General features: G+C 34.8%; 1 long non-coding RNA gene across 9 annotated transcripts in view; it reads right to left on the reverse strand.

Annotated features, from left to right (window-relative positions):
* LOC118148977 (uncharacterized) overlaps positions 1–25,402 on the reverse strand; it is a 249,449-nt gene extending 224,047 nt beyond the window's left edge. For all 9 annotated transcript variants that reach the window (XR_013528876.1, XR_013528880.1, XR_013528881.1 and 6 more), the window contains exon 1: positions 25,187–25,402. This is a non-coding gene — a long non-coding RNA (uncharacterized LOC118148977). The remainder of the gene's footprint in view (positions 1–25,186) is intronic.
* Between the last annotated feature and the right edge of the window lie 673 nt (positions 25,403–26,075).

The following is a 26,075-nucleotide window of genomic DNA, read 5'->3' on the forward strand; positions in this document are numbered from 1 at the left end:
TAAATATATATGGTGCACCAACTGCATGCAAATTATATCTTTTTTTGGTACTAAATTCAATATAAGAAACAGGATCAAACAGGTAGCGTCTTAAACAGATATAACATCATTTTAGAGAGTTAGAAAGTTAATTTTGAACTATAAAATATTTGCCACACTGAATGTAATTTTCACTGTTTTTAAACTGTTCAATATCTAAAAATTAAAGACTTACTTTAACTCAAATTTTCTACATTCCAAATATGAAGCTTTGTGATAATGCTAGGTGTTTTATTTATTTTGTGGATTACTTGCATTCTGGTTTGTCTTCTTGATACTGCTATAGCTGTGAAATGCATACAAGTAATACACAGTTTGATAGAGCTGAAAAAATGGTAAGATTGAATTTTACTCTTGTAAGCTCTTCAAAGAAGGGGAAGGTGGTAGTGAAGGTGTTCAATTTTACCTGATCCCCGTGCTTCTAAAATACAGAGAAGGTTACCGTGTTAATCTGTTTTCACACTGTTGATTAAGACATATCCAAGACTAGGCAATTTACAAAAGAAAGAGGCTTAACAGACTTACAGTTCCACATGGCTGGGGACAGCTCACAATCATGGCACAAGTAGGCAAAAAAGGGTTTCCCTTATAAAACTATCAGTTATTCACTTATTCACTACCATAAGAATAGTATGGGGGAAACCACCAGTACTATCTCCCAGGGTCCCTCCTACAACATGAGCGAATTATAGGAGTTATAATTCAAGATGAGATTTAGGTGGAAACAAAGCCACACCATATCAGTTCCAAAATCCTCCCAACAATTTGTCTTCAGAAAAACTGTAAATGACCACTTTAAAAGGCCTACCTCCACTATTCCTCAATTATTACCTTATTTTATATGCCTAGTGATCTTTCTCTGCCAGACATTCTTCATCAGTTAAAGTTCTTCTGATTGCATAGCCAGAATAAAATTATATCCTTAATTGTCTGGTGCATTTTTTCTTTTGTTGTGGCTTTTTAAAATTAATTTTTGTTTATTTGTTTGAATGTTTTTTTTTTATTTATTTGCATTCAGAAAGAGGAGAGTGGACAAGTTATCGGGAAATTGTGGCAATCTCACAAATTATGCTTGAGCCATAAGTAGTCTCTTATCATTTAACAAGATTCCCAGGTTATTTATATGCACGTTTCACTTGACCTGCATTATCCAAACATTTCCCAGATATTCCTTCTGGTAACCTATAGGCTGTTGCATTTCTTGTGTCTTTCCTTACTTCTATCCATAGCTAGTAAATGTCTCTTGTTAGAGTAATTCTAAGGTGATTAACCACAAGAAGTCTCATTATTTCATTAAGATATCAGGTTCTTTCCTGCTAGCTTTTACATGTGTTTCTCAGCCTAAAATGACCTGCTCGCCTATCAGAATCCTACTCATTTGTTATAATATGTCATTATACATACCTGTCTCCTCTAGAGCATATATATGTTAGAAGTTGAGACTGTTTTCTTTAGGTTTCATTTTTTCACCTTATCAATAGCACTTAGGAAAATGACTAGAAAATTGTATGCACTCCTTATATATTTAGGTAATTACATGAAGTGAATGAAGATGATATAAAATAAGAGACTTGTTCATTTATTTATTCAAAAATAATTATGAAGGACTTACACTGCAAACACTGTTTCTTGTGACAGGATTTCAAAGTAAGCAAGATATACAAGTTCCTTGCTTAGAATTAGTGATTTAAGATCATGATCTGTACTTTGAAGTAATACCAACTATAAAGTTAAAATTTAGAAAGTATCTGGTTTGCAAAACAGGTATGCCCTCACAGGACAGGTTATTTGAGCTGACACAAGACAAGTGAAGGGCCTGACCTGTGTACATTGATAAACTAGCAACAATGTGTACAAGCAGAAACAGGAAAAGCTTTGGAGCTTTCTTCTGATAAGATGTGGTTAGATTCTGCAAGCAATGGGAGGAGTAATATGAATGCAGAATGGAAAGGGAGGTTTAAATTTTAAAATATCACTATTACTGCTCTGAGGAGGAAGAGAAATCTTATTACTCAACAGGAGCCTGAATCAGTAAATCTAAAAATATAAAATGGTATTCCCCTCTCAAAAAAAGAAGAAATATGCTGGACAAGGGTAGTAGCAGGGAAAGTTATAGGAAAATGTCATACTTCATGTGTTGCCAGAAAGAGTCTCTTTCTCAGACACTAAGAGAGCCCTTTAGTCCAATGCTTCTCACATTTTAATATGTATAGGCGTTATCTGGGCACAGCATTAAACTGCAGATTCTAATTCAGTAGGTCCTAAATGGGGCCTCAGATTCTGCATTTTTAACAAGCTCCTGGTTGATGCTAATGCTGCTGATCTGCAAAACACCTTTTTAGAGGAAATGTTTCAGACAGTGGCCTGGCCTAGGTATATGCATGTTAAGAAAAGAAGCAGAAAAACAAAATTGAAGGCTGCCATTATGGGTTCAAGAATTCTCTACTGCATCATTGAAGTGTCAGACATGAGGGCATAGACACACTCAATTCTGATTTATGTAGGCAGTAGTTAAATACTGGTCAAATTTGTAATGATCATATTGTCCCAGATATTACAACAGTTATGATTTCTTAAGTCTAAAGTTTTAAGAGAAACTGCTTTGAAGACCTACTGGTGGCTCAGTTTTCTTAGGTTCTTTATAGTTTTGATTGGTGAAATCACTTATTCAATATCACATTTGGAATTTATTTTCTGACCTCTTTGTCAAAAACACATTGATTCTGTTATTCAGTATGTTGCAGTGGAGTTCCTCAACTCTACAAAAAAAAATAATAATCCTAGAAGTAAAATTAAAAAAAAAAAATCCTTATGACTTTGAGTTGGACATAGGTTTCTTATCTACATTTTCAAGAATAGGATTCATAAAATAACATGTTAATAATTAGATTTTTTTTTGAGACAGAGTCTTGCTCTCTTGCCCAGACTGGAGTACAGGTTGCGATCTTGACTCACTGCAGTCTCTGCCTCCTGGGTTCAAGAGATCCTCCTGCTTCACCTCCCAAGTAGCTGGGATTACAGGTGAGCACCACCATGCCCAGCTAATTTTTGTATTTAAGTAGAGATGGATTTCACCTTGCTGGACAGGCTGGTCTTGAACTCCTGACCTCAAGTAATCCCCCCGCCTTGGCCTCCCAAAGTGATGAGATTATAGGCGTAAGCCACCACGCCTGGCCAATAATTTGAATTTTATCAAAATTAAAAACTTCAGCTCCTCAAAAACACCAAAAGAAAAAAATGTATCAGCCACAGACCAGAAGAAAATATTTGTAAATCATATGTCTTATAAAGAATTGGTGTCCAGAATATATAAAGAACTTTTAAAATTCAAAACTAAGAAAACAAACCCAATGTTTTAAAATAGTCAAAAGATTTGAACTTGCACTTCACTTGGAAGATATACAAATAACAAATAAGGTCATAAAAAACACTGACATAGGAAATCTATGGATATAAATTTGGCTTCCAGAGAAAATATTCAACAACATTTATCATTAAGGAAATGCACATTAAAACCATAGTGACATACACTGCATACCTAACAGAAAAGATGAAACTTAAAAGACAGACAATATCAAGTGTTCTGAATGCGGTGGAATAACTAGAATTCTCACAAATTGCTGGTGGAAATATAGAGCAGTACAACTACTTTAGAAAACAATTTGTCTATTTATTTAAATATCAAACATGGACTTACCTATTACATAATACAATCATTTCACTCTGAGATACTTGCCTGAGAATTGGTACAGATGTTCATGCAGTGACCTGTACACAAATATTCAGAACAGTTTTATTTGTAATAGTTTCCAAATTGAAACAATCCAAATACTCAAAACAGGTGAGTATCTAAACAAACTTTGATTTATCTGTTATTTTTTTAATATATAAAATGCCAGTTATGTAGAAGAAAATTTTAGCAAATCTATACAAGGGAATACTACTCACCAATAAAAATGAATAAACTGCAGGTACGTGCAATGACATGAATAAATCTCAAAATATTATGCTGTGTGAAGGACACTAGACAAAAAAAGTATTATACTTTAATATACCATTTATATAAAATTCTAAAAAATTTAAAGTATTACTATAAAAGTGACAAAAAGAACAGTAGTTGCCCAGGATCAGGAGGGAGGGAGAAGCAGGAGATATGGATTAAGAAGAGGCATAAGAAAACTTTTTGGGATGATGAATATGTTCACTATCTAGATTGTAGTGATGGTTCCATGAGTGTATGTGTATGTCAAAGTTAACACCTTGTACACTTTAGATATGTGCAGTTGATTAGATGTCAATTATATGTCAATAAAACTGTTGAAAAAAGTAGTCTTTATAGGATGTGTTTATGGTTTCAATATACAGTGTTCTAAACAATCAATTTATTTCAAACATATTCAACACATTTTTCTTTACTTAAGGAAATATAATTCCATCTCTCAAATAGCTGGAGATGATTGCCTGTGGGGAGGCAGGCATAGTCAGCTTCTTTCTTTCTGAATCAATAGCTGCTGGTTTTGACCTTTTCAAGGGTAGGGTTGGGGAGAGGTAATAGATGTAAAAAATTCTATAGTGGATAATAGATGATAGTGGTAATAGATGATTGCCTCTATCACGTAATGATTTGTAAATTTCTAGGTCTGGCAAATATTTAAAGCTGACTTCTCTCTAGAGACGTTTTTGTCTGTTCTCTAGAGCTGCACTGTTCAATCTACAGACATGTGAGGCTATAACACACTTGAAATGTGATTGTTGTAAGAGTAAAATACTGATTTCAAATGCCTAGTATGACAAAATACTGTAAAATATCTCAACAATTTTAAAATTTTGACTACAATGTTGAAATAAAAAGTTTCTTAAAATGTTTTTAAGTTATGAAATATAAAGTTTAAATTATTAGATTAAGTTTACTTTTTTTTTTACTTTATGAAAACGTGGCTTGCAAAATTTTGAATTACATGTGTAATTCACAATATCTTTTCTATTGGACAGCTGAAGAGAATCTCCCTTTAGGTCTCCCGATATAATTCCCTTGGCTATGACACTGTTCTTCCTTCACCTGGTCACTTCAGATACACTGTTAGCTAAAGCCACAATGATATGCTTCATTGGACTTACTTCTAGTGTCTCCTCACTTTAGGAGGCAGAAGGCTGCAGCCTGACATTCCCTCTGTGGGTTCCTCATGTAGAACTCAGAATTTGGGATGGATATTGTAATTAACCATCTGGATTTCTCTTCAGGAAGAAGGATTTAATTAGCCATTAAGTGAGTGGGTTACTCTTAACTTTCAGCTGTTTCAGATTATTTCCTTCCAAGGGTAAGCAGTGTGTCCTAAGACTGATTAACATGGGGACATAACAGACTTGTCCACTCTTCCCAAGTCATGTAAACTCTGAAGAGCCATTCAACTTCCCAGCTCAACTTCTCTCTCAACTCTCCCTTACACAGCTGTTGATCCCAAGAGTACTCACTAATACATACTTTTGCAAACTTGCTAATCACTCTTCCAGTATCTGCTTCCAGGAGAATGCAATGTACAATATTACAGCACATCTGACTCATGAAAAATGAGTGTAAGTTCTTTGCAGAAAAATGTGTTCACTCTGTTGACACTAGTCCCTTTATCTTTGTTGGTCCTGACTCAAGCACCAGCCTACTAAGCCTCTCAATTACTAAGGATACACATCAAGCTCTTAAAGTAATCTCATTGAAATCCCTCTTATTAGGCTCGAGGTTAAGGCAGACATGCTTCTCTTTCTAACTCAATGAGAAGATGGAATTCATAGTACAACTCTCTCAAAAAAAATTCTTTAAAAATGTTTTCTCTTTGTATTACTGTCCTGTCTCTTCCTTATGTTCTTTTTGAGTCAGTCACAAGTTTTTGGCCATGATATTCTCACAATTCATTTGCAATGTAGCATTTTTCCCTTTCCTGGTAAGTTTATTTTTTTTCTTTATGCCTGAAGTGGAACGAGTTCAGTTGAATATTTATATGCTGATATAAGCTCTGAGATTTCCCTATGTCCTTGTCTTACAAAATAAAAAGGGAGAAGAGCATCACACACTGGGAGCAGTGGGAGGGGTAGGGGAGAGACAGTGGTGGGTGGGGAGGGAGGGGAGGGTAAGAAGGGATAACATGGGGAGAAATGCCAGATACAGTATGCACCTAAAGTTAAATAAATAAAATTTTAAAAAAGAATACAAGCTCAATAAAAATATCATGACTGTAGTAGCTAATAAAGTTTTAAAAATCTGTACTCATTCAAATTACTGTTTTAAACTAGTTTTTAATATGATTGATATAATCAAATGTTTTTCCTATTGAGCATTATCTTTTCCTCTCTGGATTTCGGATACATATAATTGTTTTTATATCATTTAGTATTTTATTTTGTTATACTAACAGTAATTATTAATTAATGTTGTTTATATAGTTTTGCAAACAGTTTTTTATCTTCCTAACTTCTTTATTGTCAGAGTTAAGTAAATTTAATAAATTTTTGAAATATTTTGTATGTATAATATTTCCATACAATTATATATCTACAATAATAGATTTTAAAAAGCTAATCAACTTCTACTTTGTAAAATGCCCATTATAAATCATTATGAGGAGTGAAGTGTACTTATTAAAATATGATTTTGTAAATATAGTAAAACAAAAAAGATTTTAAAAGATTGAATTTTACACTCAGTAACTTTTTGAAAATTAACATGACTCCTTATCTCTCAATTTTAATATCATTACAAAGCTTTTGTGACATATCAGTGTTTCTCTATAGTCTTTCCTTGATATATGAAACATAAGATTAGTATTTAGGTTTGGATATTTTATTTTACTTTTTAAACAACTAAGAGATTACAATGATTTAAACTTTCTCACATTCTATTTATATCACTGTGTATGAAATAACAGATCCCTGAATTCGGCCTATTGTTCTGAGGTGAGAAGTAGAAGACTAGCCCTATTTCTAGAAGAAAGATGATTTGAAATAAAGCTTCTCAAGGACATTCTCTGGTATTTGTTTTTGAAGTCAAATTGTTTATAAGGTATGCCAAAAATATGACAAAGTTGCAACACAATTTGGATTTATAGGTAACATGACTAGTGAGATCAACTATAAAAATACTGCTGATTTCTAACGCAAATTTGACATTTTCTATCTCAGTGCCAGGAAAGCATACACTTTAAATTTCTTTTATTTATTTATTATACTTTAGGTTCTGGGCACATGTGCAGGTTGTGCAGGTTTGTTACATAGGTACACATGTGCCATGGTAGTGGTTTGCCTCATCCATCGCCCCATCATCTACCTCAAGTATTTCTCCTAACGCTATTCCTCCCCAATCCCCCCACCCCTGTTATTCCCTAGCATTTCTTTTAAGACTGACAATGATGATTTGCAGCATCTGATCCGTATACTCTCACAGGGTCCTTCTAGAAAGCACAGAAATTGTCTAGGCAGATGTCTATGTCTATGAAGGGAAGAGAAAGCCGACATGATCAAATCTCCACTACTGGCCTCACTGCATGTTTCAAAGCAGTGAATCATCAGATTCAAAGTCATACTATCATTTAAATATTATGATTGGTAGTAATGTCATTTTGTTATTCAGGTAGATCAAACAACTTCCTAGTTCCCTTGTCCAGCCTCTTCATTTATTTAGGAAACCTTTACTGTGCTATATTAAACTCTATGAAACAAATAAAAGGTATGGATTGTGTTTCCGGAAACTTCTAGTTCCAGCATAAAGCAATATATATGCAAAGGAATGATTTCAAATTATGTGAAGAATAGCTGCTTTTTATACCTATGTCCGTGAGCTCCAAGTCCATTGTTCTGTTTCCATTGGCTAGAGCAGAATAGGGCCCAAAATCCTTAGGTGGCACAGACTAAAAACATATATATCAAGTTACTCAACGATAGACTGTCACATCATGCTATTTCATAGCTTTATGCTTATCCTGGGTTGAAATGTTTGGCCTTACTTTCAGAGCACCTACTTATCCTTCAGGCTTTGTTTACATATGACCTCCACTGTGAAATCATCTCCAAATACTCTGAAAAGAACTAATTAAATCTGAGCTTTGGCTCAGTAATACCAGAGAAAGACCACAAAAAAAAAAAAAGGACATGCATGGGCTTTAGAATTGGATTGCTGTTGTTGATTCTATCTCTAACACATACCTGCTATGCAGTCCTTAGACAAACTAATTACCTGCATGAGCCTCAGCTTTCTATTAAAATGGAACTAGAGACACCTATCTCACAGGACTTGGTGAACTAATACAGGAAAAGCACAGTGCTTGGCACATAAAAAAAACATAGAATCACACAAAATATTATTATACAATTACAATATATACGCCTAAAATATAAACAGGTGGTCAGTAATTCTATTTAATAACACCAATGATAATAATAATAATAATAATGTCTAGGCTTCTATCTCTTTTTTTAGCCTGTGATAAAATTAAAGACAACTGTCTTCCTCACTTTATTTTCTTAGTTCAGCTAAGTCTCTCACCTGTAGTAGATATTCAATGACTGTGGAATTAGTGACTCAATAAATTAGTTATACAAAAGTTGAAATGGTTATGTTTTGATATACTGGGATGACTTTCCAAGATATAATGTAAAAAGAGTATGCTGAAAAGCAGTGTGTGGGGGACATGGGGATGTAGATTGAAGTAGTTGCATGAAATTATGAAGGATGTAAAAAATCTAGTGGCATGAAGGAGATAATATAGGTTTCTTTGAAGAACAATAGGGGTTACATCACAACCCTTGTTCTTAGTGTTATGGTGACTCTCTGTTTCGTTCCCCATTGTATAATTCTTATGTACAGTGATATTCAATATTATTTAAAATAGAAAAATAACACACATTGTAAAAGAGGTATGAATTATGTACTTTTAACATAATAAGTGAGTGCATACCCTTGGCACCTTAGTTGAAAATCAGTTGGCCATACATGCACGGGTTCATTTCTGGGCTCTCTCTTCTGTTCTATTGGCCAAAGTACATGCTGTTTTAATTACTGTAGCTTTACATTCTGTACTGTAGCTGTTTATAGTTTGAAATCAGGTAGTGTGGTACCTTGAGCTTTGTTGTTTGTTCTCATGATTGACTTCACTATTCTGGGTTCCAATTTTTTAAATCAGATACTGTGATACCTTCAGCTTTATTCTTTTTGCTCATGATTGACTTGGCTATTCTGGGTTCCAATATACAATTATGTGAAAATTGTCACTGGAATTTTGATAGATACTGTATTGAATCTGTAGAACACTTTGGGAAGTACAGACATATTAACAATATTAATTTTTCTAATCCATGGGCATAGAATATTGTTCCATTTATTTATATCCACTTCAACTTTTTTTAATCAATGTTTGATAGTTTTTCAGTGTTCAGATACTTCACTTTCTTGGTTAAAGTTTTTCCTAAGTATTTTTGTTGCTATTATAGATGGATGGTTTTCCTATTTTCTCTTTCAGAGAGTTTGTGTTAGTGTATAGAAATGCTACTATCTTTTGTTTATTGATTTTGTATCATGCAGTTTTGCTGTATTTGCTTATGGGAAGTGGAAGCTTCTTCAATAAACAATGTTGCGAAAATTAGTATCCACATACAGAAGAATATAATTGAAACTTGATCTTACACCACATAAAAAAAAATCAACTCATAAGGAATCAAAGACTTAAATCTCTGATTTTAAGGCCAGCAGTACAATAGTAAATAAAAAGTGTCTATTATTTTGAAAACACTGCCACCAATGTAACTCATTCTCTAGTTATTCCAAAGCTATTTATAGGCATGAGGTTCTGTGTTAGGTGTTGGGAGCTATGTAGTTTAAAAAGACATGGTGCTTGGCTTCAAGGGACTGATGCAGCAAAGTAGTCAAACATTCTTTTTTTTCTTTTTTTTTTTAGACAAAGTCTTGCTCTCTTGCTTTTGTCGCCCAGGCTGGAGTGCAATAGTATGACCTAGGATCACTGCAACCTCCACCTCCTGGCTTCAGGTGATTCTCCTGCCTCAGCACCCTGGAGTAGCTGGGATTACAGGCGCCTACCACCACGCCCAGCTAATTTGTATTTTTAGTAGAGCTGGGGTTTCACCATTTTGACCAGGCATGCCTCAAACTCCTGACCTCAGATGATCTGCCCGCCTCGGCCTCCCAAAGTGCTGGGATTACAGGCGTCAACCACCGTACCCGGCCAGTCAAACATTCTATTATATATTAATAAAACACAATACTCTTCCAAAATAGTAATTATAACTTAACTCCTTTTCAACGATACCCTTGAAAAGTAATGCTAATGGCTTTATCTACCAATTTTTACATTTATTCAACTGACTTGATCTTTATAAAAATGCTGTTGCAAAAAACAGACAAGTATGTTTCCCCATCTGACAGCTTTTTCTGGCCTATCCACCCACATCTGTTATCTCTTAGGAGACTTTTTCCATCAGGGTAGGGAGTTAGTGATGGAAAAATCTGATGCAACTTCAACTCTCCTTCTTCATATAAAATATTGAAAACCTAAGGCTTCCTTAGGAAGATTTCTCCTGTCACTAACGTTTAGTTAGGCCTGTTCCTCAAACACTTGTCATCAGGAATTCATGCACTTTGTTTTGTTTTGTTTTGCAGATTCCATTTTACATTGTGTTGATTTAAAATTATATAATAGAAATATATTTTATGATTTATTTTCTGCATTTAAAATGACAAACTCATTATATAACATTTTGAGACAAACTACCAAATGCGATACAAAAAGATGTCAACCATAATTACCACTTTAAAGAACACTATCATTTTGGTGTTAAAACTAAGATTTTGGTGTTCTCTATGTCTATAGTTAGGTCTATATCTATATCTACATCTACTATATATAGTAGATGTCATATTTTATATTCAAATCTGTATCCTGCTTTTATCACTTAACATTATTTTATCACTTAACAAAATCATTTTTCCTATAAATGGAATCCAGAAAATGAAATATAATTTACTTTGCCATGTCTTATGGTAGGATTATATTTGAAGCTTTTATCTAGGAAAGGTGGAAAATAATGTTTCTGCACATAAGTCTGTTTCTATAGCACTCTATAAAAATAAAAAGGTCTTTAAGTAAAAGGGAGCTGGGGAAAGCACTGAAGGGAAAATCCACAGCACTACATAATCCCGTTGTCTCTGAACCTGACCTGCTCAAATTATACTAATGACTTAGATAAATATGACTGATCAACTGTTTAGATGGCATAAAACTGGTAGAAATAACAAACATTCTGTGTGACGAAATCACAGTCCAAAAGGATCAAGCAGGTTGAAATGATTGGCTGAACCAAAGAAGGGTGTATTTTTCAAAGGATGAATATACATGTTCATATTTGAGTTTAAAAAAATCACTAACACCATATGAAATGTGAAATGTTTTAAAAACATTACTAATATGTGATATGAAATGTTAACAGAAAGTTCATGCAAAATGAAACAGCAAACTATGAGAGACAATGGCATACTCTGGCTGACAAAGAAGGTAAGAAAATAATAACCATGACCAAAAATAACCATCAACAAAAATGACTATAACCAAACCATGGCAGATGAAGGCTCAATTTCCTCTAAACTAGAAGTCAAACATGGAGTTTATTCATTTCTTTCTCCATATCTTAAGAATGGCTACAGTTCAACACAAGGTACTCATGATGTGAGAAGTGTCAAAATATAACATATAAAAGAAGGTTGAAAATATTAAAGGTTGTAGTCAGGGTGTAAGAATATTGAATTTTAAAACCTAATTTGATAGTTATATTAAAATATGTGGAGGGATTTAGGAAGAATTTTATTTGTCCTGATAGACATATTTTGTGTTCCACAAAAGCAAAATTAGGACAATAGAGTTATTTCTATGGAAAGATTAATTGTAGCTTAATACAAGCAATTTGGCTTATATGTAGCAGTATGTAACAACAATAATAACATAATATTTGAAAGTATTCAGAAATGAGATGAGCTGACTTAATCGATCTCATGTGTTTAGGAATTTTTAGTCTCCAGACCTGTTCAAGCAAAAATTAGATAACACATAATCATCTGTATTCTTCCCTTGCAGAATCTCATATATTCACATTGCTTAGATTGTCACTACTGATTCTAATATTGATTTCAAGTCTTGTCTGTCTCCTAAATTCTAGACACACAACATCAATATCTTATCTGTTGTCTCTATACCAGTGGTTCTCCATTGGGTGCAATTTTGTCCCTGCTTCAGGGAAGAGCTGGAAAAACCTGGAGATAATTTTTGGTTGGCACAACTGAGAGAGGTACTATTGACATGTGGTGAGAAGAGTCCACAAACATAAGAATTCTACAATGTACAAAATAGTCCCCTACCACCAGAAAGGAACTATCCATCTAAACGTGTCAATAGGACCAAGATGGACCAACAATGCTCTACATGTAGTCCAACAGGTAACACACTCAGCATGATAAACTTCAAACACATTATCTCCACTCCACTCTCCTGCTTCTCCCTTAAAATCCCAAGAATCCCTTCAATAAACCTTGGTTACTATAACCTATTACGACAAATGCCACTGTTAGCTAGCCAATCACGAGTTAGAAATCTCAGAGGCATCCTTAACTCCTCACTTCCCCTCACTTCTTGATACCAAATTCTATTGATCTAGTTCTAAAACGTATTTCTAAATTCACACTCGCTTTTCATTACTGCTGCCACTGGCAGTTTGGTCCCACACTTCCTACCAACCAGATTTTTATTTCTAATTCTTCTTTCAGATAGTTTCTGGGATTATATTTCTAAAACAGAAAAGCAATTGTTCCATTATCCCATGCAGAAACTATATGTAAACCTTGATTGTCCAGTGAATAAATGTTCAAACTTTGAATTGCCATGAAAGATGCTAAACCATCGGTCCCCAGGTTCTCTCAAGCATCTTTCAACCCATTTTTAGACTGCATTCTAGCCTGAGCAACAGAGCAAGATTCCCGTTCTCTCTCCCTCTTTCTCTTCCTCTTTCTTTCTCTCTTTTATTCTTTTTTTCTTTCTTTCTCTCTTTTTCTTTTTTTTTCTTTCTTTTTTCATCCTTTTTTTTTCAAAAAAAAAAAAAAAAAAAAAGAGTCTCCTTTCATACCATTACCTCCTCCTCTTGGATGCTAGATTGTAATATTTTTAATGTTCTTTTAAATACCGAGAATCCATAGCTTAAATTTTTTACTTGTGGATGAAAAAGACAGCAGTGTTAACATTAAATATGTTCCATTGTATTAAGATTTTTATACAAAATTCTATAATCTTGTTTCTTATTAGGATTTAATTTTGAGAGGACATTCCTAGAGAGAAAATATTAAGAACAGAAAATTATTTATTTCATTTTATTTTTATTTTGCTTTAAGTTTGAGGACACGTGCAGAATGTGCAGGTTTGTTATATAGGTATACATGTGGCATGGTGGCTGGCTGCACATCTCAACCTGTCATCTAGGTTTCAAGCACTGCCTGCATTAGGTATTTGTCCTAATGCTCTCCCTCCCCTCGACCCTCATCCCCAACCAGGTCCCAGTGTGTGATGCTCCCCTCCCTGTGTCCTCGTGTTCTCATTGTTCAACTCCCACTTATGAGTGCGAACATGTGGTAATTGGTTTTCTAAGAACAGAAAACATTTAAAGATATTTTATAGTACCAGAGTGATTATAGCTCTTTTATAATTTATGTTAGTTAATGAACAGATGAACAGTAGCAGCTACTCAATAGATTTGCTCTGTGGTATTTTTTAAATATTGAGAATTTTTAAAAATTGTACTTTAGGTTCTAGGGTACATGTGCAGATCATGCAGGATTGTTGCATAGGAAATATTTAGGTTTTTTTTTTAAGAATAAATGCCTTAGAAGACTAGGAATTCAAAACATCAGTATGTGTTACATTCTCCCACTGGAGGAGTGGGAGTATCATTGCATTTGTTATTTTTTTAATGGAGTGTTACAACTTTTTCAGGGAAGATTAAAAATGCAATAGTCCTTTGATGATAGTGCAGAAAGGAAAACAAATATTTGACTAATGCCTGTAGCCAGGGCGAAATCATTGAACATACACATGTTTAAATGTTAAGTATGAAGTTAAGGAAGACCACACGAAATATACTTGAGCATGCACTGCACTGAATATATTAAAAGCATACAAGTATTGAAATTCCTTTTAGTAAGGTAGAAAAAGGTTGTGCACAAAATAATGCACCGAAACCTTTTACATTTGCCTTTGGAATTTGGATTGACTTATACTCAGCCAATACACAGACACTCAGTCTTCCTCTCCATATCTAAGCTGAATCCTTCCTAAGGAGACCATGCTGTTGGCAGTGAAAACCAAAGTTAGGTGTTGCAGGGAAGCACGTCTGGGGTTACAGCCAAATCTCCACAAAGCAGAGAGTTCTCTAAATAATAAAGAGTAGACTGTGATGGCAAAAGTCTTCTTGCAGGTGCAAATGCATGTATTTTGGAATACAATAAACCCTTTCAGCCGCTTTTCCTATCCCACTACCACCACCTTATTCTCATAGTGTTCTGATCATACGGGCATTCTTCACTCAGGGATCTCTTTAATCCAACTCAGTCCAGGTGTAGGATGGAATATGAAAATGACAAAGATAAGGGAGGGCATTGATAGAAATAAACACATAATAACAAAATAGAAATAGGGAAAAGGGGGAATAAAGGCCCTTCTGCAGTACCTAATGGGCTTTATGTTTGCATCAAGAGTATAGTTGATGAATTCTCTTTAGAGTTAGTATCTGAAAACCAACCTTAATGTGTACATTGCTGACATTTTGGGTAGCAACTAAATAAAATGGAATCCAGTCACCAATTAAAATATCTGTGTTATTGCTGCATTAAAAAAATTTCCTGAACTTTGGCTGAAATTATTTTGATTCCATCAATCTACATTTCACATTTATCTTTGTAACTAGCTTTGGCATAATCTAATTTCTTATCAGAGCCTAGGAAACTATTGCACAACAAAAACTTTGTAACCTTTCATTTCCAACCTGCCAAATGAAACATTTTCTCCTCAACAGTTCTTTTTATTATTAAATCAAAATCAGTAATTGATCTGCTTAGGTATGGTTTTAGGTAAAATTAAGCAGAGTCAGTTCTCAAGCTCTGCAGTGTGCTTATCAGTGGCAAGTGAAAGTTAAAAATACAGCCAACTGATTTGCACAGCTTCATTTTCTGATCTCCAACCTAATAATCATACAAATCTAGATTTTTCTTATTCTTACCAATGCTATGCAGACCCTCAAATCAGACAGACAGTATCCTTTTCTTATGGGTGGTATTTTTTATGTCTCGCATACTCAGTAGATAATCTGTTTAGCCATTTGTAACTTGCCCAGTATTGCAGTACTGACAATCAAAAAGTAGGGTGATTCTCCACTTTTATCTTCCAGAGATATTTCAACAAGCCAGACTGAAACAATTTAAACATATTTGCATTAAGCAGAAAATTATTTATTCTGAAAATGTAACAGTGTTAAAAGTGTCTCAAATTGATGTATAAAATCATAAAGTTATTTCAGAATAATTTATCATAATGATTTGCACTCATGCTGAATAAATGAGTACAGATTTGAAAACAGTTCATGAAAAAGTCTATAATGACTCTTAGTTTAATCTAACCTAATATAGCAAATCCACCATAACTGACCTATAGTGAATCTAATTTCCTCTGTGTGAGATACCCATACAATAATCTCCTTTTGACACTGGCTAAAAGATTCTTCATACAGAGTGGCAATCAATGAGACTCCAGCAAACATACCACCTTAAAAATCCATAAATGTGCCAGAACAGAAGATGACATACAAAATGAGAAGAAAGAGAGAGAAACTTAGAAAACTTGCTAACTAGATGGTGCAAAATTATGACAAAATAACTGAAGTATAAATTAAAGGAAGAGACATAAAGTAACATTCTAAACTAAAAGGATAGAAGAGGTTCTTACTTACCAAAAGTAATTACTCAGGAGTAAGATGAATTGATCATTTAGTCAGACAATCTTATTTTTTGAATGCTAGTATATTAATAATATTACCTACCATCAGGACGATCAGAATTCAGTACACGATACATGGGTGGGAATGTGGTTATTACTGTTTGATACAGGCATCCTCAAGGGCAAGATTTACTGTTGTGCATTATTTATATATCAACTTAATACTTGGTACCAAACTTTGCATTTGAATAGTATATGCCGATAGGACAATGATGGTAGGTGTCTGAAATTTATACATAAAATCATGTACTTACAAAAGTATACTGCAAGGTATATACACCTGAAATCCTTCTTCAGGATTCAACCATCATTTTTTGTTTGTTTGTTTCTGAGTGTGGGTGGTCAAGTGTAGAAAGAGGAAAGGCCAGTGTAAAAAGTCAAGCAGAGAAATAAAAAAGAACAGCCAGTTTAGATAAGTTACAAAACCAGGGAGAATGATTTTAAACATAGAATTAAGTAGGCAAGAAGACCTAGAAAAGCCCCTCTTGTAATTCCCTGCCTGTGAAGTATACAGCGTCCTGACCAGCAGAAGGAACTCATCAGGAGAGGATGGACTAGGTTCATAACATGTCTGCAATATTTACTTAAGAACAGATTTCAATAACAACCTCCTAATAGCTAAATAATATGTGTTAAAATGTCAGTAGACCAGTTTTCTCTTTCCACTAAGATCAATGAAGATGTGGGCTTACATAGTAACAAGAAGGATTCAGGGAAGGGTTTAATCAAGAATCTCAAAACAATGCAGGTAACTGATATGGGGATAGATTAGCAAAAGAAATTGTGACATGGCTTTTTCGAAATGCTTTGAAATTGTAGAGATTCTCCTTTCTTCCTGAAAATCACTTTTCAAGCTCTCCTTTAACATTCCAAGATTTTAAGATTATATGTTAAGGATCAATACAAAAATACAACTATAGAGGACTTCAAGGTTAGATTTAACCAAAAGATGCAAGTCTAAATGACTAGTCTCCACTATTGTTTTTATTCAGTGACAGGCCCAGAAAATTAGTTGGCACAACTTGAAATATTGCTGTAGCTGAAGGTATACCAAGAAATTTAATACTATCAATTTTAATTTTAATGATATTAATGTCAGGCAGCTTACTAATTCCTGACAAAAACACAGTTTTAGAGAACATTGATCTCAGATATTAAAGATGTCTTATTTAGTACGCTCTTTAGAAATTCACATCAAATACTCACAATAGAAAAACAAATGTTCTAAAATCCTTGGTATCATTTTAGTTAAATAATATAGTGCATGTCTCCCATAGAGAACTTTCTTAAAGTTAGATGTTTCCTTCAAGTATTTAAAATAATAAAACTATGGCTTGACAAATTCACTGAGAAATTGCTTTTGAGCATTATTCTTGAATGAATTAGGACTCTTACTCTCTGGAAGCTCCTTTTGTAGTAGGCAAAACCAATTTTATCAACTGCTATTCAGTATAAAAGGCTAGAAAAAAATCCTATGGAAATACAGAGAAGGTAAGAGCTAATCCAAATATATCCTGCTCAAAAATAAAAAAGTCAAACCAAAAATTCAGATCAGGTTTCTTAGTTTAAGTAGTGCACATGTGATTGGGATCCACAAGCATCAAGCATCCAGTGCATTTACCTTCATAATCAACCCACTTTAAAGCACATCCTACCTGACAAACCCTTGCTGTCTGCCATTTCTGTTCAGTCAACTTAGTACTGTTTTTGGTTTTAATTTCAAATGCCTTGAATGTGTTTCATATTTCAAATGACCTGAGAAAATAAAGCCTTCAAGTCCTGAGTTGTTTTTACATCCTGACAGTTTCCAACTATACTCTCCCAGAGGAAGTTCCATGTACTTTGAACCAGTCACTGCCAAAGTTTCACGTCTCATCTTAAACTTTTCATCCTCTCTTCAGCGTCACTTTTCTAGTTGCCATTTGAAATATTACCAAAATCACCAAAGGGATTTGTTAAGAACAAAGACAGTGACCTACTTCAGATTCTGGATCTAAATCTTGTAGGTTCATGTCTGGAATTTTGGGCCGTTAACGAGCCTTCTGTGAGTCCCTCAATTCCCAGGAGGTTGTCAAAGTCTATGAGTTGGGGGAAATACTTCATGAAATACCTATCAGCCTCAATGCTAACATCGAGCCCTAAGATAAATTCTGTTGGATCTCAATCTCCATACATTATTCAAGTTAACCATCACAAAATCCTACGGTGGGTATTACCATTTCTATTTTACACATGAGGAAACTGAGACTCAAATAAAGTAAGCGTCAGGCGAGCTATGAGCACTGCCAGCACGCCGTGTAGACTGCGTGGTTGGATGAAGAAACCACAGTGTTCAGGAGTGAGACTTACATTTGAATCCTGGCAGTGACACTAAAACAACCTGATTTTGTTGTTCCTTCCCTCTAAGTCCCAGTCAGTCACAGTAAAATGGTGATTACAACACTGATCTTCACAGTTGATAGCATACCACAGTCTCTCAAAAAACGTTATTCCACTTCCATTTGCCATTCCAATTTATTTCTTGCTATTTCCTTAAATATTAATCCTGTCTTAAGATTCTTTTTTGGAGCTTATTTCTGAATAAAGGTGCCTTGCCACCTTTGAAAATATTAGTTGTTAATTCATCATCGAAATATGATTATTTAGAAGGTACATCTGTCAGATAAAACACCATAGTAAGCTTGTTCGAATAAGCCAAAATGGAAGAGATTAAAATAATTTTTAAAATTAGGAGAATATCAAACAGGAGCAAAACCATTAAATAAAATTATGAAACAGCCATATAGGAGGATCATATTATGCAGGCACTAACAATTACAATTTTCAAAAACATGATGACATAATAGGCACAAAATAAGACATGAAATCATGTGTAACCTAATTTCATATTAAAATGTGCGTACAAATGCATGTGTATATACAAGCGGATATGCATGTAATTTTGTCAAAAAATAGGAAAAAATGTCAAAATGTTAATAGTAGCTAACTCTTAGTTGAGTAATTATGGATAATATTTGTTCCTTCTTTAAGGTTTGTATTACATGTTTTCAACAAAAGGCATTTTATAGTGAGAAAAAAGTAAACACTATAAAATAAATAGAATTTATAAATAAAACAAAGTAAATAAAGAATACTGCAAACTATTAAAATATGTCATAATATCATTTGCTTCTTTTTTTATCTTGAGACTCATATAAGAAGATATTTCCTACAAAGCTTTCTTTAGATCCTAACATGCCCCACACCATGTAATACTCAATAAAAGATAAAGATTGTCTCTGACTGCAGACATTAGAAGTTTTTTGCTAACCATATTGGGCTTTCATAGGAACTCTACCAAAAAAAAACAAAAACAAAATCTGCAACAGAAGGCTCTGAAACCAGAGAACAAACTGTTTTTAACTGTTTAGTGCAATTTCTCATTTACACAGGAATCAGCCTTCCCTAAATAAAATTGCAATAGTCTCAACTGAAGCATTTAGCAAATGTCTACTCTGGCCTGGTCACTTTACAAGGTTTTTTACTTTTATTATTCTTCTCTCTGTGACCTTGGGCAAGGAAGTAAACCTCTCCATGACTCTATCTCTTACATAAAGCATCATGATTATAGTACCAACCTGATGTTTGTCTTTTTGAAGATTAACTCAGTTAATATGTAGAAAAGCTCATAAGTAAATCCTCATAGCACTACTATAAAAAATTAAAAATATTATTTAACCTTAACAACTACTTTTAAGAGGCAAATATGCAATTGTCACAGATAGTACATGAGGACACTAGGACTGAGAGTTTAGGTTCTTTCAACTCACATGTGACGCTGAGTTAAATACCGCCCTTATTGATATCCAAGCCCATACAGCCTATACATAGTCAAAAAACCATCATGCAACAGATACTACTCATCAATATTTACAAACCTACTGTATGCGAGGCAGACACTCAGACACTGAACAGTGTTGGAAAAGACTCAGCTCTTGCCTTTCTTAGCCTAGTGAGGAGGGCAGGTCTTCAAGCAGTAAAGTGTGATGCCAAGGGTGAGAATATGAGGCCGTAACAGTGAAGAGAAAGGTGCTAAATGCATTGCAGAGAGGTCAGACAAAGCTACCTGGAGGAAGCAACACTTCGGCAGAGACCTGAAGAATGAGTAGGAGTTAGCCAGCAAGCTGGTGAGGAACAACAATCAGTTGGCATTCGCTCCTGGTGTTCTGTGCTGGAACTCCAGAGCTGCCAACACTAACTTCATGCCAGGTGACAAATGATCTGAGTGCCCACAGCTGCAGCTGCCGCTTTATATGCTCTCCCTCCTACTTCCATCGTTAATGAGCCCGAGACCAGGAAAGAATACATCCTAGTAACCAAAAGCTCTTCTGTTAGCCTTTGGTCCAGAGACACAAGAGAAGCTTCTTCACTCCTGTTAACAATACAGCCACAGATCCTTTGTTATTTTCCTCTAGCACTTGCTAAAATAGCAGTTTGCAGCTACTAACTCATTTTTATACATTTGGTGGCAGGTGGGGATATGCTCATAAATATGCTCATTATAAAAAATGCATGATTTTTTTCCCCCAGGAACAGCTCTAAAGCATATAAATGCTACTATGCTGCCTTAAGGTTAATTCTTATTGCTGGAAACTCTTCTGATTTGTTCTTTTAGTAGTTCTAACTTTGGAATATTCCACCTGCTCTTACACAACACCCTAAATACACAGGTATGCTAAAAGATGTCTGTTCCAGATGTAAATAGCTCTACCAAGCAAAGGCAAGTTTTGATGCCTCTGTAGCCATCTCCACATTTCTAATAACATTTTCAAAAAAATGTTTTATTTCTCACAGCTAATTAAGAAGAAGGAACTTCTCTTTCTGCTGTGGTGTGTCAGGTATAATATTCTCATATTCTCAGTATATAGAACCACTAGAAAGATTTACATTTTGTCCCTTAAAAGCCACTATTCTATGGCAATATCTATTATTTTAATTTGTGTGAAACAATAATAATTTAATCTTTACTCAATTCTCAAAAAAAAAAAAAAAAAAAAAAAAAAGGCAGGGTCCAGGGTGCTTATACCTGTAATCCCAGAACTTTGGGAGGCTGAGACAGACAGATTGCTTGAGCCCAGGAGTTCTAGACAGTCTGGACAACATAGCAAAACCCTGTCTCTACAAAACATACAAAAACTAGCCAGGCATGGTGGAGTGTGCCTACAGTCCCAGCTACTCCGGAGGCTAAGGTGGGAGGGTCACCTGAGCCCAGGGGATTGAGCTTGCATTGAGCCATGATCGTACCACTGCAGTCCAGTTTAAGTGCCAGAGTGAGACCCTCCCTCAAAAAAAAAAAAAATTATAAACCTAAGTGCTCTTTGTGACTGGCAGTATGTTTACTATAATACAGAAATTCAAAGAAAGCATGGAATTTGTTTCCTGCCTTTAAGGAATTTACAGTATGGTCAGATAGGCTAAAGAAAAATCATGTCAAACTGATTCAGTGTCACTGGTGATTTAAAAAAATAGTGACATTAGGATACACAGAGGGAGACAGGATCATTCCACTGCACCCAGAAAAAGGCATGCTGTATGAATCTAGTTGCAGAAAAACTTCAATTATTTATTTATATTTTGTATTTGCATAATTCTAAACATCCAGACTTCCAAAGAAGAAGCAAAAGCCCTCAGCATGTTGTTCAGGGCATTCTATTGGTACCTTTCAAAGTGATCATTTAACAATAACTGTTTTTTTCTGAAATACGTTTTTAAAAACAAAAGTTAGAAACTATTGACCAAGCCAGCTCCACATATGAAGAAAAGTCTATTTCTATTGTTTTAAGAAAACAACAGCCTTAAGTCAACCACTAGGGGGAAAAGCCTGCAGTACACACTGCAGTATATTTCTCCTAAACTGAACCTCCATCATTATTTAGACAAGGTATCCTTTCCCTGATGGATTATTCTCCAGGCCAAGCCATAAGCTAGGGCTTAGAATAAGGTGAAAAGTCTTGGGCCAGCCACCATGCCATACTACCTCCTCTCACAGGTCTAAAAATAAAGCATGACCAGCTTTATTAATTTGTGTGAAACACAGGTCCAGCAGGATGGAGACCAGGCTAGTGTGGACATTTGTCTTATTGACACTGTTGAGAGAAAAAGCCCAACTGCGCACAGATTTGCTCAAGCTGAAACTAGAAGCTTGCATCCTCAGTTGAACTGACACATATAAACCCCACCGACATATATTTTTAAAGTGAGAAATTCCACCCTTGTATATTTTTAAATGAGTGATATAAAAGTAAATTAAGACATACAAATCATCATCACAGAGGAAAGATCTCGCTTGAGGAGCAGGGGACACTCCAGGGATTTCTTTTTGAAGTTGTTGGTTCAGTGGCATTGTTTATTTGGCCCTCCCATTTGCAAGTCATTATGCGTTTATTTATAATAGAGTTGGGCAAATCACACCTATAAATTCCTTTAAAATGATTGAATATTTTCACCCGGTATCATCCTTTCAAATGACAAAAACTTTTTTCTTCACTGGTTTCTCCACCTATTCCTGTCGTTGTCCATAAAGAGTATAGATATCAGTACACAGGAACAAAAAAGAGGACCACTGCTGTTGCGGTGGCGGGAGCTGTGACCCCTAGAAAGGTACAGTGTCTCCAAACACTATGTAAGCAAATAGATAAGGATTTTCCAAGTGATCACTTTGCATATCTAGAATTATAAAGAGCTCTAGAGAGTTTTGCCTAAATCAAGTTGTAGACAACCAAATATTCTCATAAGGAGAATTTAAAATTCATATGTTACAGGGTGCAGAGACGTTCCTCAAACCCTCAACTCTTTTCCTGAATGTATTTGTTTAACGTGTGTAAGAGACTCACTATATCTACTATGGGGGTATGAAGATGAACTGTTTAATTCTGCCTGACACAGTTTATAATTATCTTAATATCTGTTTTAAAATGAAAAGACAAGACTATTCATAAAAGAGGTTAAAAATAGAATAAGATTAAATATCAATAGTGGTGCTACCAGGCAACTTGCTTAACATTACCTGAGCCATAAGTGGAATCAGCCGATACGATAGCTTCAAAGACTTTGTAAATTCTGAGGATTTTAGTCATTTAAGAGCATCAGGAAAACAAAATGTGAATGATATAGAGCCCCCACCATATTCCCAGTTTGCTATTTATTAATTCATTCAGTAGATAAATTTTTCAAGTACTTTCCAGACTCTGAGGATATAAAATTGAAAAAAGAGTGCTATGTCTTGAAACTTACATTCTAATACGGTAGACAGGCAATAAATGAACCATAAAATTATCCTAAAACTTTGTGCTGGCTCTTGCTGTTATGCAGGACATTGAATGTTTTAAGAATACTGAATGCCCACATTGTTAGTGGCACTGGGAATAACTGATGATGAAATCCACAAATTTCAGCCTGATGTTCAAGATCATCTCCAATATTACACAGCCTATTTATGTAATATTATTTCTTACTGGTCACCCCTGAGACCAATAAAGAATTCGATAGCCAACCCAAATTAACTGCCTGACCTGAATATATCTCTTGCCTCAAACCTCATCACACCTACCAAAATCATTCTTTTAATGTATCTCTTGAGAAGGAGGCCTTCCAATTTGAAGATCTTACTAAAGCCCCTAAGCTAGATCTCTCACTCAATTTAAATGCTACACACCTGTGCATGCTTCTCTTTTACGGCATTGATTTTGTCTTTTACTGTGTATTCACATTCATGAGCATACCTAACCTAGTCATTTGAATGGAAACGCTTTGAGGGCAGGGACTCAATAGTTTCTAACTTTTCTCAGGATTTTAGGCTTTATTTAGCATGCTCTCTTACATAGTTAGATCACAAGTCATATTTCTTGTACTGAATTGTGTTATATTTGCTTGGGTGCAATGGCAGAAGATAAAATTCAGTTGCCGGTTCGTGAGCAACATCTGTTTGAGGGAATCTGTACAAGGTTAAAAGTAGTCTGACATTAATCTTAGAGTAATATTACTAAACATGAAACCTCAGCCTCAATTATGTCCACTTCAGTTCTGAATCTTTGAATCTGTGAGTTTTCTTATTTCTAATATAAACTCTTGGTCAGAATTCTCAAGTTTTCAAAACTCTCGTGAATTCCACATATAACCTGAACTTTAGAGAACCTATATTTTTATGTCTATGCATCCTATTCCCATATAATCACATCAGCCAATATTTTATGTTCAAAATATAAAAACCAACCTTTCCTCAGAATTTAAAAGCACAGAAAACTCAATGCACAACTCAATGAAATTCAACAAATTTAAAGTATAACAGTAAAACAAATATATTCTTTTTAATTCAGATTTAATATTGTGTCAATAGATAATCTGCATACTGTTATCTAGATGGAAATATTGTGTGTGAAGGTGCAAAAATTTGTCTATGTTCAGCACATGCATATTTGTAATCATACGCTAATAATTCTGCATCTAGGTCACATATACATGTCATTGTGTACATACACACAACACACATTCACATAACATATTAGACCATACAAAACATACATGTTCATGACATGTATCTTTCATAACTAGTGATTTCATATCTACACAATGTTCTTTCTGGCACATAGATTTGAAAATATTGGTATATTACAGGTGTGTTTACCTACAGGTAAAAGTCTACTCCACGGTAGTCAAACATTTTTTGCCATTGTCTTTTAAAAGTCCTATCTGGTAACACTGCACAGTAATACAGTTTAGGTTTACTTTCTATCTAACAAAGAAACAGAAAAGAAAAGTATTTTTATACCATTATCATGTGTGTCTCAGGACTGTGACCCGGGTCACATTTCTATTAATAAGCAATGTTCCGTAAAAGGTTTTATTATATCATTTTGGAAAAATGAAAGATTGTGACCCCCCCCCCCCATGTCCCCATGATCCCGGTGAAAATGAAATGGGTGTATACACATAGGCGCAATCCAGAACACAGAACGTTTGGTACACAAAGGACGATCAGACCAGTCCTACCCAGAACAATTCCATTGAGTAGTTTCTGTTCCACGTACCAGCTCGGCTGCCCAGGATCCATTCTGCCTTTAAATACTACAAAGCAATTTACACTCCAAGTGCCGCCCGCTTAAGTTCTTCCTTTTGCTCTCAGAAATGGAAATACTTGTACAGTGAGTGATGCCTTGTTGCAGCTGCTTCGCGAGTCCAGAAACCCATCTCTGAGCCGCGCGGGATTAAGCCCTGCGGCTCCAAGCTCATTCTCCCCAGCAGCTGGCAATTGGCCGGTCGCTGAGAGCCGAGAACGAGCACCAGCGCGCCATCTGGAGGCGTTAGAGGCAGCTGCAGCAAATTTATAACAAGTGGGTGGAACAAGCTTGTCAGAAAATTCTTAAGTAATCAAATGGTTTTATTTACACTTTCTTGTGCATTTTTAAAAAGACAAAAACAATTGCAGGAAGTCCGCATTCTGTTGCGTATGAGTAATTTATGTTTCTCACACTTCACAATAAAATAAAAAAATAGATTTCACGTATGTACAAATACCACGAGATGGCAAATTTTCTTCTTGGTGATACATCTCTAAGGAAGATAATAAACACTGACTGCTATCAGAAGTTTCAGGATTTGGCTATTTAATTTAAAGGCAGCTTTCCAAAAGAGAAATCTATCCCTCTGAACTAACAACGCAAGTGTGTTAGTTCACAAAGTAGCATGCTCTGCTACTTTGAAAAATTATGAACCTTACCTCTGGAAATGTTTAGTCTGTTCTTTATCAATGCATTACACTGACTTCAGTATGATAACAGGGAAAAGTAGTTTCAGCTTTACTACATGTGATCAGGTGTTCATATGACTTTAATATTTAAAAAAAAAAAAAAGCTCTTTCAATTAGTTTCCCACTATTAATCTCCCTAAGCTTCTTTCCCTTAAAGAGAATAATTTGGC

The sequence above is a fragment of the Callithrix jacchus genome, chromosome 17, assembly GCF_049354715.1.
Source record: "Callithrix jacchus isolate 240 chromosome 17, calJac240_pri, whole genome shotgun sequence".
NCBI lineage: Eukaryota > Metazoa > Chordata > Mammalia > Primates > Cebidae > Callithrix > Callithrix jacchus.